General features: G+C 43.9%; 1 protein-coding gene across 11 annotated transcripts in view; it reads left to right on the top strand.

Moving 5' to 3' along the window:
- Window positions 1–16,057, top strand: part of LOC144115527 (uncharacterized) — a 339,252-nt gene that overhangs the window by 294,250 nt on the left and 28,945 nt on the right. The window contains exon 1 of one of the 11 annotated variants that reach the window (XM_077649938.1): window positions 13,234–13,410. The exons of the other annotated variants lie outside the window; for them this stretch is intronic. The gene's annotated coding sequence lies outside the window, so the exon portion shown is untranslated. Of the gene's footprint in view, window positions 1–13,233; window positions 13,411–16,057 lie in introns of those variants that run through there. 11 annotated transcript variants of the gene reach the window in all.

The following is a 16,057-nucleotide window of genomic DNA, read 5'->3' as shown; positions in this document are numbered from 1 at the left end:
AACGTGATTTATCTCCTGGAGTGCTCTGTGTGCAATTTGCAGTACAGTATGTAGGACAAACCGAAACCCATTTCCTATTGCGCTTTAACAGCCACAAGGCTGACTACACAAGCTTCTCTCCCCAGCCTACCGCTATCTAAACACGTCAGGATTCCCGGCCACTCATTCGATGAAATAAAAGTCAGTATTTTACAATCAGATTTTCAGTCGCGTAATTAAATGGGAACGCGAGTCATATCTCATTATCGTGAAGACTTTCAAAAATTTTCCTGCCTCAACCGCTGGCTCATTTGCAGTGAAACTGCAGACAGAGCTTGCGTATTATGGTAACTTTTGTGTCGTAGCAAGTTTGACAACGGTACTTACTGAGTTGATCCGTGCATGATGCGAAAACGTAATCGTCTACGTAGAGATCGGCGAACCAAAACCCGCTAACGACGCTTTTTCGCTGAATGGTGGCAGTGGCGCCATCTGTTTTTGCAGTGGAAAACGTCAAGGCGCCGAGGCGAGCGTTGCCAGAAGCGCGGGCCCTTTGAATATGCCGTTCCGGCCATTTCGTCTGCTTCAACTGAAGCGCTTACAACAGTTTCGGATAATTGAGCGGGAAAAAAATATCAGAACAAATGATTTAGCAAGGCTTTACCTTTCAAAGAATATTTTTTGCAACGCTCGTCTCGGTGACTTGTCGTGACGCTTTCCACTGCCGAAAACAGATGGCGCCACTGGCGCCCTTCAGCGAAAAAACATCGTTTGGCGGCTGCGTTTTTATGGAGGCAAAACGCTAAGGCTCCCGTGTGCTGTGCGATGTCAGTGCACGTTAAAGATCCCCAGGTGGTCGAAATTATTCCGGATCCCTCTACTACGGCACCTCTTTCTTCTTTCACTCCCTCCTTTATCCCTTCCCTTACGGCGTGGTTCAGGTGTCCAACGATATATAAGACAGATACTGCACCATTTCTTTTCCCCAAAAACCAATTATTATATTATTATTTGGTTCGCCGATCTCTACGTAGACGGTTACGTTTCGAATAATGCACGGCTAAACTAAGTAAGTACCGTGTCAAACTTGCTACGATAAAAAAGTTACCATAATACGCAAGCTCTGTGTGTAGCTTCAGCGCAAGTGAGCCACCGGTTGAGGCGGGGAAATTTTTGAAAGTCTTCACGATATAAACGCACAATACTGTATAAATCTGATACTGTTTCTGCTGGCTTAAACGAAAGTCCAGACGCACCGTCTTGTCAGCTCCGGTAGCGGTTATACTTCCCACATGTGTGTTTTCGCGCAATTCCCTCTTTTTTTTTCATGTATCTTTCATTTCCATGTACCATTGTATCCGCGAGGCTGATATCATGGCCAGTGCATTGTTCCAGTATTGTTCCTGAGCATGATATGTAAAAGTGGCGTTGACAGCTGCTGGCGTAAAAGCCAGCTACCGCTCAATAAATCATCATTCTGACGAAGGCCGGGCCCCGGACGAAACGTAATGAATAAACTGCTTTTCACATGTGTATCTATTATTTATTTATTTATTTATTTATTTATTTATTTATTTATTTATTTATTTATTCAATACTGCCAGCCGCCTTTTGGTGTCCAAGGCAGGAGTGTGGATACAACTGCACAGTGCTTTGTCAACAAAGAAAAAAGGGAAAAAGAAGGCCTGCTGGCAGGCAGCATAATTTCCGTGGAACAACTCAAATAATAGACGAGTAACAAGCACTTTACATTAAAATCCAAAACAAAACATGATACGGGCAACACTCCAGAATCGAACCAAATACCCTAACTTGACCGGCTGGGGTTGATTGCAGACAAAAATGCTTCAGCTGACGATAAGGTGACCACTTTGCGAGGTAACGCATTGCAATCGGCTATCGTTCTTGGGAAGAACGACAGCTTGTATGCAGTGGTTCAGCATTTGGGCACTACAATTGTTTTATCGTGTTTGTGCCGAGTTTGTCGTGTTATGTTATGCTGCATATAAGTGTGAAAGTCTATTCTGGTGTGATTATTGACGCAGTCGAATAACATTTTCAAGCGATGCATTTTGCAACGAGATTCCAAGGTAGGCAAACTGGAACGGCTAAAAGATCAGATATCGATACCTGTCTTCCGTAGGCGTTGGAAATGAAACGTAGTGCTCTTCTTTGGGCACGCTCTATACTTTTGGCATCCGTTTTCGTATGCGGGTCCCATACTACGTCAGCATATTCGAGTAATGGACGCACTAGGGAAGTATACGCCACAAGCTTTGTTTCAGTGGAAGCATGTTTTAGCCGGTATTTTATTAGCCATAGTCTTTTAGATGCCACTGAGATTATGTTATTAATGTGCGGGCTCCAACTTAGATTCTAACTGATCGTTACGCCAAGGAATTTAAATTCATTTACCCGTTCAAAAGAGACGCTGTTAATTTTGTAGGAGTGCATCAATGGAACTTTTTTCCTGGTTATGGTCATTTGTTTGCACTTACTAACATTTAACGACATTTTCCAGTTGTTGCACCAATTACTAACAACACCTAAATAGTTCTCTAATTAGCTGGTCGCCTTCGGAGAGAATTGTGTGATAAAATACGCAGTCGTCTGCAAAAAAACGAGCCTGCATAGGAGAATCGAACTTGAGGTCATTTAAATATATAAGAAAAAGAAATGGCTCGAGGACTGAGCCCTGCGGCACTCCTGACAGCACTGGAGTGATCGACGAACTTGAACCAGAGATCTGCACGCACTGCTGCCGGTGTGATAAGTACGAATCAAGCCATTGCAGAATTTGTTTATTTTCTAAGACGTTTTTAAGTTTGAGTAAAAGTTTACAGTGGAGTACTCGGTCGAACGCTTTTTTCAAAATCCAGAAATATGGCATCAGTTTGTCCTGCTGGATCAAGAGTTGAGAAGAAATCGTCGGTGGTGTGTCGTAGTCGATAACCCACGGCGAAAACCATGTTGGGACTCAGATAAAAAGTTGTTTTCCTCCAAGAACGTTGTGATGTGCTTAGAAATGAAGTGTTCCATTACTTTACCTGTAGTGCATAGCAAGCTTATTGGCCTATAATTATGACGTGGAGCCTATTACCAGATTTATTGACCGGGACAACCTTAGCCAGTTTCCAATCACTGGGGTCCTCACCTGTAGGCAGACTAGCATCGAAAATAGAGAGGTATTTCGCGCACCATTCCGCGTACCTGTAAAGGAACGTATTCGGAATGTCATCTGGCCCAGATGATATCTTTATATTCTGGTGAAGAAGAGCGGAGAAAATGCCTGGTTCACTTATAGTAAGATCGGGTACATTACGATTGCTTGATCTGAAATCAATTGTCCGGTCATCACCCACCAGAAACACAGAAGAGAAATAGTCATTAAATGTTGTCGCTATTTTTTGGTTATCACTAACGTCCACATCATTTATTGTCAATTTGTTTACTGCGTCTTTTTTTTCTGTTAGATGAGCCCAGAATTTTGAATGTGCGTATCTTAACCGGGTACAACGTCTTTTCTACTTCGGATATACCGGTATATATCCAGTGCCACATCTTTTTGCGGGTAAGGAAAGAATATTGAGCTAACCTCCACAGCACAGAACAATAAAGGTCTTGGATGGCGAATGAAAGAGCAAGAAAGAACAACACCGATCTACTGTGCGATATCAGCGCACGTTACTGAGGTGGTCGAAATCTTTAGGACACTGGACACCACGTGCCAAACCACTCGCATAAACTAATCGTGATTTACTGAAAACACACCTGCGTGACTGCTCACGCTTTCCAGCTCGGCGCAAATGTGTCGTTCCTTATTTGCCGCTTTCCTGCTCCCGTGAAATTAACGACCAGCGCAGACTCCTGCCTATTTTGCTCAAACTTTCTCTCGTTTACTTAGCCCACTTTAACTGTATTCAGCACTTCTCAAGAACGGGGCGGAAAAAGCCCTTTAAAGGAGGCCCGTCCAGCCAGTGGCGTCGAAACTATTGTTCCACTGGGGGAGGGAAAAAAATGCTGTCTTTAATCACCATAATCACCATTTAATTTCATTGAGGCATCATGCAGGCGCTGCACAGCGGTTACAGAAAAATCGCTATCCTATCTTTCCAGGGTCGCGGGCATCCAAAAAGTCGGCGAATGTCGGCACTACTTGTATATAGAAGCGAACATCGTGCGATTCTGAAGCCTTTTGCCTTCTACGAATAAACGCGACCTTCCCGGCGCGGTCTGGTGCTCAGCAGGTGCCTTTGACAGGGGCGCAGTCAGAATTTTTTTTTTTTTTTTTGGGGGGGGGGGGGCGCTTGCGCGTTGCAGCGCGGCCTCCTCCTTACAGAATTTGTCGAGGGATCAAATACATTAATAATAAATGAATTGTCATTGCCACTGTGAATTAGATGCTGCAAACGAATTCTTGAACGCCACGCCCTGCCAAGACAAGTAAAATATATTTTTTTCCACAGAAGAATATATTCGTATGTCCCAAAACTTGGGGCAGAAATAACTGATATCAATGCTTCCATGGTTTTTGTCTGTTTAGTAAGTAAAGAAAATATCACACTAACTTTTGAACTATATCAGTTCTAAACCAGCAAAACAGTGCATGCCGCTGATATGAAAAACGTAAAGGCCACGCAGTGAACAAGTTGAGGACAAATATTTTAACGAATTTTTGTCATTCAAGAACCTTGTTTACATTTTTGTATATATGCAGCGGCCAGGGAAAAATCTCAGTGACGCGCTGTCCTTTGTTTCAATGTATTGCGCAGGAGCAGCTGTCACGTCGGTCGAGTATTGTGAGTAATTGCACCGAAATTACAGTCGCAACAGAGTGCAGATATAAACCATGAGTTCTGCAGAATATATGCATATGAAATGCGAAGATACAATGGAATATTACGAATGCGAAGATACAGCTTGAGAAAGGGCAAAAAAGCGTCACTGGGAACAAAGTTCGTCGCATGTGTACACGAAGCCTCGCTACAGGATATTTAAACACGTCTCCAATAAATCCACACATCTAAGCAAAAGTCAGTGTACACAAAGCGTCAAACAAGGCAAATAAACATGTTGTGCAATCACAGATAGTAAACCTTACGCATATAAAGACTGACGATCGAAGCGAGAACAAAACTATGATAGCAGAAATTGTGATATGTACTTGGGCCATGTTGCGGTCGCGAAAGCGCCATATGGGTAGAATAACGGATGAAGAATGCATAGATAAATAAGAAAATGTGTATTTTAGCTGCCTGCACAGCGACAGTTATTCTGTACCCAAAAGTAAAGGGTATTGCTGTGGTTGAAAAGAGAACTGAAAGCAGGTAGCTAAAAAGGAAAGAAAATAACTTACGAAAGCCCCAGGTGATGCGGCAAGTGTGTGTTGCGAAACGCCGCGTGGGCTGGGCTTTCAATAAGCAAGGTTAGTTAAAATTGTTTATTGATGTCCTTGTAATTTTCGTATTCACATGATAACTTTGATCATGGTGCTAACTGTTAGAATAAATGGCAAAAATATCTGGGGTTTTAAAAGCTAACAGTCATACGTTTTCATAATTACGCATTTATGGGCCTGAAGGAACAGCGCTTTTTACCGACATTGCTTTTTGCTGCATTGCTATCTAAACTACAAAGTTTATGAGAACTTTATATCTATTAAACTTCGGAATTGAAATCCACGCGCTCCGTAGATTCCGCGAGATGCCGCGGCGAGCCTGCTCGCCATCGAAACGCCCTTGGAGACTGTGCTTCGGATGGGGTTCCTTGTTCTATGTGACTTCAGGTGCACGGGCATTAATTGCCACGAAATCCAGCCTGAGTTCGCAATGGTCGCGCCGAAATGTTTTTTCGAGCGTGAAAAAGGCATTGCCGACAAAATCCAGGATGATTTCCGGCGCCGGTGGTTGTTTTGGTCGGCGGTGCATGAAAGTACGAAAAAAATTCGAGGAGGGGGACTGAAGCCCCACACAGGAGATGAACTGTAAAACATGATCAATGAATTAGACAGGCAGATCAGTACTGTGGGTCTAAAAATTAATATGCAGAAAGCCAAAGTAATGTTCAACAGTCTCGGAAGGGAACAGCAGTTTACGATAGGATGCGCGCGCTTCCAAGTCGTGTTCTCCATCACTGACTACCCCAGTTACAGGCTGTATCCTGCCGCGCCGTGTGGAAAGCAGTGGTGGTGACGTCACGTAATCGCTGTGCTGCTGAAAGTATGCATACCTCCGAATGGTTATTTCAGCGGTGATATAAACTGCAGCGAAGGTTGCACTTTTTCATTTGATTGTGCATCACCCGAGTTGTATACTGCTTTTTAAGTGCGAAAAATTATTTAGCGCACCAGTGGGCTTCAGATATGAGGCACATTATACACTACTCTCGACCTTCATGAGGACGTCCTAGTTCCAGGAAACAGCCGGCCACAACGAACAAGGAGAAGTGGAAGAAACCGGCCACCGCTATCGGTTTCTGGGGAGTCGTTTGTCGCCACGATCTTCGAAGGTCGCTCTCAGTGCCTGACTTTCTCTGGAAGACAGGTGTGAATGAGTCACCTCCCGGCCTAATCCGTGCCAGTAGAAGCAACACCCCTTCAACACTGCAAAAGGGAGGGAATTCTACCAATTTTTTTTGGCCGGATCCGACGGTTTGATATGCGGAGTGTCTTCCTGCGATATGTGACTTTCCTGGCTCCGAGGAAAAGCCTGCGCAGTCACTCCACGTGGCTCCGAAGACAGCTGATCAGACAGTGCTAAGCAATTACGGCTTTTGCCTTAAGCTGTGCTCTCAATTTTAGTAGCGGTAAGTAGCTATAGTATTGGAAAAAGGAAAACGATTACGAAATAAGCCTCTCAAAATTTCGCTATAATCCAGGCTTTTGCAGAAATTACAATTTGCAAATAGTGTATATATGCCCTCACCCCTATCTCTTTCCTACTATCCCCTCACCTCTTTCGTTTCACTTCTTCAAACTGCCTGCTATCCTTTATTTCCGCTACCCCAGCTCAGGTGCTACCGATTAGTGATGGCAGATGCCGGGGTGAGCAAACATCTTTTACTTTCCTTTTGTTATTTTTAAATAAATAATCACTTACTACTACTACTACTTTTGCAATATATACGGCTCGGTATATAAATATCTAAGTTCGGTTTATGAGTGATGTGCTGACTGAGCACAGAAAGACCGAAAAAAATACTTCCTCAGTCTGTAGGCTAGACTGCCTACTTTTGAAAATTAGTCTTCGCTGAAACACCTCGAATAACCTTGTGATCACGACAAATCATTTGACTCAGTCGAAACTTCAGCAGTCGTGCATGGCAGGGCACAGAGGGGGGTCTGGGCCCCCTTGAAGACGCTGCGCGCGCGTCTTCCCCAACCGCAGCAGTGAAGCGTGGCCGCCGCTCGGAAAGGCGGCATTGACCCCCACCCACCCTGCGAGGGAGCGCGCGCATCGAGGTAGCGAGGTGGTGCGGGGATACGTCTATTTGGAACAGACAGTAACCGCAGATGCGGATCACGAGAGTGAAACAAGAAGAAGAATGGGGTGGAGCGCATTTGGCATGTTCTCTCAGATCATGAATGGCAGCTTACCAATATTCCTCGAGAGAAAAGTACATAACAGCTGTACCTTACCGGTACTCACCTGCGGGGCAGAAAAGTGGAGGCTAACGAAAAGAGTTCAACTTAAGGACAGAGAAAAATGATAGGCGTAACGTTAAGAGACCGGAAGCGGGCAATGTGGGTCAGGGATCAAACACAACGGCCCAAACTGCGATGCGCCCTCGCGGACCAGCATGACGTGACCCCTAAGTCACTGATTTCCGCTGGCCCGCTTCAGTCCGTGAGCAGCGATATGGCATAGATATTTTTTCACAGTTGGGATCCTTCACGGACGACCTTTTTTTTATATCCTTCGCGGAAAGTTTTCCAGCCATACTTCCGGTACCCAGGCATGCGCAGCATAATAATATGCTGCACTAAAACGCTGGAGGAAAGCGAGGAACAGTTTTACAGCACTAGCCTGTACGGCCGAGAGGCGCCCGAACGGTCGAGCGTCAGTCACACTGTTCTGAGTCATTGTAGTACGATGTTTGTATTACGTGCAGCGATATGACTGTCACATGAAAAAGATCGCAGGAGCTGGTTAGTAATGCGAGACGGTCGTTTATATTTTGCAGTCGCACTGGTGATTTAAAGCCACTTTATCGCTTTAATGTAGTCTTTGTCCGCTGTGGTTTGAATAAAATTACCGTGACAGCCTGTCACAGCTACGCGACACCCGATGCGTGAGCTTTTCGGCTTCACAAGACAGTCATTTTAAGTATTTTTCGCTTTCCTGCAGCGTTTTAGCGCGCTTACGTGTTACGCTGTGTAAGCTCTAGCTCACGAGACGTGCCGAGAGGAGAGCATGAGCATGGGTCAGCAATCCCGGTGTAGAACGTAGCATGCTTATGTAGTTTTCACTGGAGTAAGCGCGATCGGTTGCACTACAGAGAACTGCTTGGTGAACTCCAATGGAGAGAGCGCACTTGGTGAACTTCGTCTGGTGCTTAGTGGTACAAGCGCCAGTCTGCTGCTGGCCACCAGAGATTTGGGCTCGCAAACCGGAGAGCTTTCGCGGGGCAGAAAAAACCGACGTGACGCCAAATTTTTAGCCACTTTTTTCAGCCCATGCGACGTCTTGCGGAAGTAGGGGAGCACTTCAGTCTTCTTCCTATCCTCTTCCAGTGGGCATGCGGGCTTTTCAGAACTCCTTTTCGTAATTTTTTCCCCCAAGGTTTCACACACCGCCAGCAAAACCGATGGGGGAAACCCCGGGGTTTTCAAGCGGTCAACCTGCTCCGCCAGACTTTGTTGCATCGTATGCGGGCAGGTTTTTTTTAAAGCATTGAAAAACACAAGTTCGCGATGCTTCGCTTCACCAACTGCGAATGTGCTGATTCCAACGGCAAAAACGCCTTTTTAGACCTAGGCGCATATTTCCAACACACGTGTCGATCAGGTAAAAAAAAAAAAAAAGAAATATGCACCTAGGTCTAAGAAGGCGCTTTTGCCGCTCTCTGCTTTGCCGTACTCGCTGTGCTTCGCTGGCTCCACCATTGAGCATTATGAACCAACTAGCCCAGCAATTTACTGTATTGAAGAAATGGGCTTGGGCAGGGCATGTAATGCGAAAGGCAAGATAACTGATGTAGTCATTTAGGGTAACGGAGTGGATTCCAAGGGAAGGGAAGCGTAGCAGGGAGTGGCAGAAAGTTAGTTGGGCGGGTGAGATTAGGAAGTATGCGGGGATATATGGTGACCGCAGCTGGCACAGGACAGGGTTAATTGGAGAGACATGGGAGGGGCCTTTGTCTTTCATTGGACGTTGTCAGGCTGACGATGAATGATGAAGTCTATCACCTCATTTCTGGTTATCAGCTAGGGAGTCCACGGCAACGTTGTTCTAGAGGATTTGTGGGACATATTGGGCACATTGGATGTGGAAGATGGAGTAATTAATCATTGATATATATATATATATATATATATATATATATATATATATATATATATATATATATATATATATATATATATATATATATATATATATATATATATATATATATATATATATATATATATATAAAGGTAACATAGTGCTCATAAAATCTAAAAAAAATGTATCAGGGCCTATAGAGATACAGCGGGAGCTTAGGCAAGGATGCCCTCTGTCTGCTTTGTTGTTCATGTTGTACCTGCAAAGGTTAGAGAGCAAACTAGAGAGGAGTGGACTAGGCTTCAACCCTTCTTTTTTAAAGCAAGGAGAATGGATTAACCAGTCATTACCGGGACTAATGTACGCGGGTGATGTGCTAATGGCTGACAACAAGGAAGACCTGCAGAAGTTGATTACCATCTGTGGTCCAAAGGGAGATAGATTAGGTTTCAAGTTCAGTAAGGAAAAATCTGCAGTCATGATATTTAATGATGAGGGCAGCGAGCATAGAATGCAGGAGTTCACGCTAGAAGTGGTGCATGAGTACAAGTATCTTGGGGTGTGGATAAATAACGGTGCTGAGTATCTGACAGAGCATGAAAAATATGTAATGAATAAAGCTAGTAGGAATGCAGCTGTCAAGAAAAATAGGGCACTGTGGAATTACAATAGGTATGAAGTGGTAAGAGGGATCTGGACTTTCGGCAATGCGGTCCTGTGCATGACACTAGATGTTCAAGCAAGGTTAGAAATCAAACAACGCGGCGTGGGGAGGCTAGCTTTGGGAGCGCATGGCAATGCACCAATTAAATCAGGGAGGCATATGGGATGGGCGTCGTTCGAGAGCAGAGAAGCTAGCAGTAAGATAGCATTTGAGGAGCGAATGAGAAAAATGGGGGAAAAGCAGTGGCCTAGGAAAGTTTTCAGATACCTGTACATAAGGAATGTTGACACGAAATGGAGAAAGCGAACTAGAAAATTGACAAGCAAATGTCTGGACAGCAGTAAGGGGGCAAATCAGTAATTATCGGTTAAGAAAAAGGTTAAAGAAACAGAGAGAGCTCTGTGGAAAACGAAATCGGCACTGGGAACATACAGGATCTTTAAGCAGGAAATTGCCAAAGAAAATATCTATGATAATTGTAGGGGAAGCTCATTGTTGTTTGAGGCCAGGACGGGAGTTTTGCGGACTGAGACATATAGAGTCAGGTATCACGAGATAGACACGTTGTGCGTTGCATGCGGAGAGGAGGAGGAAACGGCTGAACTTGATACTTTTCTGTAAAGGGCTTCACGCTACAGTGGAAAGCAGGGGGGCTGATTTACCCAAGGCATTGGGGTTTAAGGACAGTGAAGGGAAAGTAGATTTTAAGCGGGTAGAAGTAACCAAGCGAAGGTTATCTGAATGGGGGCTGGCTAGAGGTATAAGTTGGATGGACCTGGAGCATTCTTTTCCCGAGTATTGTTCAAAGTTAAGCCATTTGATTCTCGCTCGGCGGTCTGCTCGGTTTATTCTAGTTGCGTTCCTTTGGATTACCTTCTACCAGGACAGGTACACCTTTGGCTAAGAATACTTACTCACTGCCCGGAATAGGCCGATTGGCGTTCGGTGTATGTGCACACTTCGAGAGCGACATTCAATGAACTGCTACATGTTCTGCTACGCGCATTACAAACACCATGGCGGATCCTTCGGACCCGGTTGGCCCCTTTGCCACTCGTCGATTTCGTCGTGCGAATTGCAAAATTACTAACACATATGGGGCTCATGCATGTGCTTTTATGTCGCTTGCTGAAGTCCGCTTCGCGAACTTGAGGTGTGTTTCGTTGCGGCGAGCCGCTGTCCTCCAGTCGAAGTTGAGTGCACACCGCATATATCCGTGCTCCCAGACGTGTGGCGATGGCTGGGAGGGGCCGCTGGCTCGAGCTAAGCGCGAGCCAGCGTTAAAAAACACAGAGGACGAGACGAGACACACGGAAGGCGCTGAATCCTAGCATCTTTGTTAACATTATCGGAATACCATCTGGTCCTGTTGATGTGCCACTAGGAACCTTCTTCTCTGCCCTTTCCCACTCTCTTTGCTCAAGTGAAGCAATTGCAGTAACCGGTCTATCCTCCTTCGATAAATTATGTGCAACATTTAAATTTTTCTGTCATCCTTGTTCCTATGTGTTTCATTGCGTCATCCCCTTCTAGTAGAGTAACCTGATCCCATTGGAGGATAAGTTATCGAGGAGCAGGGGGATGATGTTTAGGGATCGGTGAACGTAATTATACACCTCCCTGCACTGGATGAATGTCTTTTGAGAGCACGCACGCACGCGGAACGACCTCGATTTTTTTTTTTTAGTAGCGGTGCAGGACAAAACGTCGCAGTTAATCCTATTGCCTAACACGGCTGCGTTCTGCACCTTTAATAACTCGCTAAGATCAGAGGCCTGTTTTCGTTTTGAAAAGTAGGAAGGAGCCAATTGGCGGTGGTGGGCCATCGAACTGATGACACCTCCCCTCGACTCCATCCGCCGTAACTCTATGAAGCGTATAACAAAGGGGTGGTGCACTTACCCTTGGTCGGGGCCATAACTTAAACCTGTGCCGCACGACCACAACGGGACCACGGCTCAACCAAATGGAGACGAGGTGGAAGCGACCGTAGCGCCGAGAGCAGGCAACTTCATACAAGCGAAAATATATGTTAAAAAGTCACAACAAAACTTATTTTGCAGGTTACCATTTTCGTTTCTTGTCTTTTACACGGCTTCTCAAACCGAAAGGCTGCCATAAAACTGCAGGTTTTGGACTCGCTGCTCCTTGTCGCGCAGAGCACTGAAGCTGTTCTAGCAACGTTGGTCAAACCCAGGACCTTGTGGCTAGATTTTCGTGATCAAAAGCATTGTGGCCAGCGTTTTGTGACTAATTTTGAACGTTATTGTACGTAAAAATTGTGTTGCCAGACTTTTTTGTGTAAACAGGGTGGCCCAAATTTTGAAGCTAATGTTAAGTGGTGTTATTCCTTTTTTGTCAAGACTGAGCGCAAAATATACAAGCACGATTACAAAATTGATATGTTTCAAATCCTTTTGACGTTCATGTGTTGTTTTACAGCAGGCACTTGCACTCGAGCACGTGCACTCGAGATTGCGGTGTAGCTTGTTGCCGGACTTTGAGATAAAAGTGCATATGTTGCTCGATTTTTGAAAACATTTTATTTAAACTTTTTGTAATACTTTAGTTATAAAAATTAATTAATTTCTGTTATGCATTTTACAAATTATTAGTCTTAGTTTTGCGCAAAATTGTCAATTATAACATAGTTGCCTGACGCGCGTGCTCATTTAGTGAACATCGTTGCCAGATTTCTAATGATTAATTATTTCCAATTTCTTAGTTTTAGTGTGTGTGCAGTAGATCTTTTATTTTTAAATGTTTTAAATTTTGTTGGTTTTATAATTTTTTATTTTTAAACATCGCAGTGTTTTTTGTTTTGCTTCATTGTGGCTAGACTTTTTAGGATGTTTCAGCCATAGGTTTCAACAGGGCAAGCTACAGGGTTTCCAGATTGGGCTATTATTTATTTTATTTATTTATTCAAATACCCTGAAGGCCCTCCGGGGAGGGTATTACATAGTGGGGACACACGAAGCACTTTGATAACACTTTGCTCGGAAAGGTGCAGAAAAGAGGGAAACAAAAAAATAGACACCGTTTTTTGAAGTAGAGTAAAAAAACAACAATAACATGAACAATAACAACAAAGCTATGGCGCAAATGGAAAAGCGTAAAAATTCAAACAGCTGGGATTAAGAATAGAAAGACAACGCGGAAAGAAAAAAAAACGAATGGAAAAGAAAATCTTAAAGAAGGTAATGGCATTCGAGGATGCACAAAAGAAGGATTACTAACTCTTTAAAAGTGCATTGGTGCACACGGGCGTCACATTCTAATGTGAGTATGCAGCATTTTGTGAAATTTGTCTCGGTGAGCCTCGGTAGCAATATCTGATGGAAGGTCACTTATGGTTTTATGTATGAATGATTGCGCGTTAAGAGACGACTGACAGGCTTGGCGATTTGACTTTATAAGGGTGATCACGGCGGAAAATGAGACAAGGTGGTTGAAGGAAGTCGTAATGCAAAACTTCGTGGTGAGAAAGCTTGTGAAACAGAGATAGGCGAACGTGTTTTCGTCGTAGTGCTAGTGGATCTAATTCGGCACGATTTTTTAAAAGATGTAACACTGGTGTAATAGTCCGAAAGAATGAAGCGAGCAGCACGGCTTTGCAGGAATTCAATATGTTACGTATGATATAATCCTGGCTCGGGTCCCAGATTGCACATGCATATTCAATTTTAGGTCTGATTAAGGTGGTGTATGCGAGCATTTTTATGTGTGAGGTTGCTTGCCTTAGTCTGTGTTTCATGATTCCGAGTGAGCGATTAGCAGTTGCAAGTGTAACGTCGATGTGATGATGCCATGTTCGATCTGTTGGAAAATTTACTCCAAGGTATTCGTGTATGTGGTAGTAAGCCCGACAATATTGTTATCTATAAAGTATGAGGTTAGAATGCGGGAAGAGGAACGTGTAAATGACATGCACTTAGTTTTGGTATGATTTAGGGTCATTTGCCAGTCAGAACACCACATATTAATCGCGTTTAGGTCTGATTGCAACGCTTGTTGGTCAGTTTCAGTAGTAATTTTACGGTAAATGACACAGTCATCGGCGAACAGTATTACACGGGACGAGGTTCAGTTAGGCAAATCGTTAATATATATTGGAAAAAGCAATGGACCAAGCAAGCTCCCTTGTGGTACACGCCGGACGTGACTGGAATAAAAGAGGAATTGCAGTGGTTTATACTTGCGAACTGTTTTCAGAATGACAAAAAATCTTTTATTCATAAAATGACGTGTGTTAATTTTCAGATGTTTTAGTTTCGTTAGTAGCCTGTGGTGATCGAGGAACGGGGTCGAAAGCAATTTAGGAAAGTCCAGGAATATGGCATCCACCTGGTTGCCGACGTCAATACAGGATAGCAAGTCATTAGTAAATCCCATTAACTGCCCATCGCATGAATATCCCTTGCAAAAGCCGTGCTGGTATTTGAAGATTATGTTATTCTCTTCTAGGTATGTTATGATTTGAGAATATATGATGTGCTCCAGTACTTTACAGACGGTACAAGTTAATGAAACGGGTCGGTAGTTAAGAGGATTTGTGCGCTCGCCAGATTTAAAATTGGTATGACCTTGGCTGTGCGCCAATCATTAGGAATCCGGCCGGATGACAATGACTGTGAAAAAAGTGCGCATAAGATTTCCGAAATGCTTTGCGGTGTGTTTTTTATTGACTTGTTGTTGAAGCCAACGTGGTCAGATGCAGACGACAATTTGCGATTATTAAGTAGTGATATGATGCCGGATTTGCTGATAGTAATCTGCTGCATGATCATATCTGAAAGTGCACCTATGTTTGGGCATGAAGAGACGTCCTCGCGTGGGAATGCAGATGAAAATGCGTTGTTGAATATCTGTGCGCACTCTGACTCGGGAACAGTGGTGCCTTTGTGATCAGTAAGTGTAACTTCAGGATGATTGCTGGGGTTTATTACTTGCCAAAATTTTCGAGGGTTGTTAGTCAGCATAGAAGATCGACGAGAGGATTTAAGTAAAGCCTGGTATTCTTTGTCGCACTGCTTGTATTTAAGCCACGATGATGTGTGATTGCTCTTGACGGCTTGCCTGTATAATCGCTTTTTTTTTTGTTTAAGCTTCGCAGTTGTTTGGTTAAACCATGGAGCAGAACTGTTACTCTTAATTGTTATGATAGGTATATACTTATCCACAAGGGCGGAGAACACATTTTTGAACGCAATCCAGTTTTGTTCAACTGTACGGGACGAGAAGCTAGTAAGAAACACGTCAGTAAATAGAGATAGTTCAGCATTCATTCCTTCAAAGTTGGCTCTGCTATAGTACTTAATTTTCTCATTAGTCACCTTCCTAGCTAGCTACCTAAGCCACCTTCTTTCCTAGTAGCCAAATCGGGCTACTTTTTGTTCGAGTTGGTTGTCAAAATTTTTCTTTTGGCTATGTGGCTATTTTTGGGCTATTCTGTTCTCTGGCTACAGCCTTACTCGGCTTTGTGCCAGCGATCGATGCAAAATTTGCGGAGAGGCTATTTTCTCTGTTGAAGCACTGTTAGCTGATAGCAAACATTTAACTTGAAATATTGTGTGGGCCTCGGAACAGACGGGACAAGTGTCCTGTGTAGGCAGCCCAACAGCCTTTACACAAAAATTAAGGCAGAAAATGTGTGCTTCTAAATTATGTGTGCATTTTCCCTAGAGCTAGCTTGTAATCTGGCGATCGATATGCTGCCCACCCACATTCACTGTGTTGTATATAATGTACTAGAATCCTTGTACGCGAAAATTTCAAATCGATCACATATTCTCCAAAAATTCAGCAATAGTACAGGGATACGTACGCCACCATCACCCCGGTGCAATGTTACTAATAATTATTCGGGACATAGCCCGAGGTTTTGGCAGCAGTGCCGGACATCCTGTGATGGCTTTTTATTGTTGCA

This window comes from Amblyomma americanum, chromosome 1 (assembly GCF_052857255.1).
Source record: "Amblyomma americanum isolate KBUSLIRL-KWMA chromosome 1, ASM5285725v1, whole genome shotgun sequence".
NCBI classification, from domain to species: Eukaryota; Metazoa; Arthropoda; class Arachnida; order Ixodida; family Ixodidae; genus Amblyomma; species Amblyomma americanum.
The sequence above is the reverse complement of the archived record's forward strand: the minus strand, read 5'-3'. Positions and strand labels throughout refer to the sequence as shown.